The sequence below is a fragment of the Lactuca serriola genome, chromosome 4, assembly GCF_051521515.1.
Source record: "Lactuca serriola cultivar US96UC23 chromosome 4, Lser_US96UC23_V15, whole genome shotgun sequence".
In the NCBI taxonomy this organism is placed as follows: domain Eukaryota; kingdom Viridiplantae; phylum Streptophyta; class Magnoliopsida; order Asterales; family Asteraceae; genus Lactuca; species Lactuca serriola.
The window spans coordinates 76,374,596-76,376,659 of record NC_136411.1 but is presented as its reverse complement, the minus strand read 5'-3'; the positions used below and the strand labels follow the sequence as shown (position 1 = coordinate 76,376,659).

At 44.4% G+C, this 2,064-nt stretch overlaps 1 non-coding gene across 1 annotated transcript; it reads left to right on the top strand.

The window, feature by feature from the left end:
- Window positions 1-1,535: 1,535 nt before the first annotated feature.
- Window positions 1,536-1,642, top strand: LOC145103626 (small nucleolar RNA R71). Its single transcript, XR_013706707.1, has one exon. It is a non-coding gene; the product is annotated as a small nucleolar RNA R71 (small nucleolar RNA).
- The last annotated feature ends 422 nt before the right edge of the window (window positions 1,643-2,064 follow it).

Genomic DNA, 2,064 nt, shown 5'->3' with positions numbered 1-2,064 from the left:
TTGACTTCTGGTAAGGCTCTAAATATTGCGGACTCGTCACCTACCCTCAACGTTAGTGTAGACTCACATACATCAATTAAAGCACATGCGGTGTTTAAAAATGACCTCCCCAAAATAATCGGAATTCGGGGTCTTCTTCCATATCAAGCACCACAAAGTCTACCGGAAATATGAACTTGTCTACTTTAATAAGAAGATCCTCACAAACGCCTCGTGGATGAATTGTCGTCTTGTCTGCCAAATGGATCTTCATGTTTACCGGCCTTGGCTCCGATAAATTCAGCTTCTTAAAGAAAAAGAAAGGCATCAGGTTAATGCTTGCACCCGAGTCGGTCAACGCTTGAGTGACAAATGTATTTCCAAATTGGCACGGAATTATGATACTCCCCGGATCGCCCTTCTTTTCGGGTAGCTCACTCAATATTATCTCCGCGACTTCAGCCAAGTCTTTCCTAGCAGCAAAGAGAGCTTTTAGTAAGTTGAAGTACTTGGGTGTTTTGAGCATCGTTTCTACAAATGGCATATTGACTTGTAGGGCTTTAACATGCTTCCTAAAGACTCTATAAGCTTCATCTTTTTCCACAGGCATGGCTTTGATTATGAATGGCAAAGGGGGATTATATGGCTTTAAGGGAATGACAGTTTTGTCATTTACGCATGGACTCGTCGAGTCCATTAGAGGGACTCGACGAGTCTGGTCGGGCTTAGCTGGAGCCGACTCTTCTACCTTTTATGTCTTCCTATTGGAGATCCTCTGTGCATTTGTGAAAAAAATTTCACTTCTGGAAGTCACTGCACTCACATTCTCCACTCTCGGATTGGTTTCGGTATTACTTGGAAGTTGACTCGGTCTTCTTTCATTCACTTGATGTGCCAGCTGTCCCAGCTGTTTCTCAATGTTGAGAATGGATGCCTGTTGATTCCTTAGCATATTTCTGGTCTCATGTATTGCAGCATCGTGATCATTGTGTCTCTTTTCGGACACGGCTATGAATCTAGTGAACAATTCTTCTAAATCGGCTTTCTTTTCCATTACCGGTTCTTCCTTTTGATAAAATCCCCTCTCCTTCTGCTTGTATTTCTCCTCCTTAGCCTTCTTGTATTCTTCGTATGGGAGCCATTCCTTCTTTGGTTTCCGCCAATTCTCGTCGTATCTATCGCCACTTGAGTAGAACACTTGAGCCTTCTTATTTCCATTTTCATCCAAATCACAATCCTTTGTGAGATGGGGCCCTCTACAATTCTCACATCCAACCCGAATAGCATGGATTGTTTGATCCATTTTTGTCATTCTTCTATCTATACTATCGAGCTTCGCTATCACCGCCGCCATGCTATCATTTGCCGAGTTCACTACCCCCCGGCTTACTTCATTTCTTGGATTGTGGTATTCTCTAGAATGCTTAGAGAATTCTTCAATTAACTCCTTGATTACCGGGGGCGCCTTCTGCGTGAGCGGGCCTTGTGAATCGAGCAATTGCCTTGTGGTGACATTGACTCCATCATAGAAAATGGAGACCTCTTGTTGGCTATTGAGGTCATGGTGTGGGCAATTTCTAAGCAAGCTCTTGTATCTTTCCCAAGCTTCATAAAGAGATTCTCCGGGTTGTTGCTCGAAGTTGGAAATGGCTTTCTTTAGTTTGGCTATTTTGGAGGGCGGGCAAAAGTGATCAATGAATTCTTCCTTCATCTTGGCCCATGTGGTGACTGATCCGGGAGGAAGTGACTTTAGCCTATCCTTTGCAGCACCTTTGAACGTTACTGGAAGCATGTGAAGAAGCTGGGTCTCGCGTGGAACATTCGGTACATTGAAGTAGTCAGCCACATCATTCACTTCGTCCAAGTGCTTGTAGGCGTCTTCGTGATCTTTCCCATAAAAAGGAATCTCCTTGAGTTGAGCGAGAATATGGCCTTTTAGTTCGAATGTAGCGGTTGCGGGAATTGCGGGTTGCACAAGTCCCGGGCCGGTGTCATCGCGCATCCTCTTCTTCCATTCCCCCATGCGGACTTCATCGATATCAGCCATAGTGATAGCTAAATCGTCTTCAAACTCGGATTCGTGCT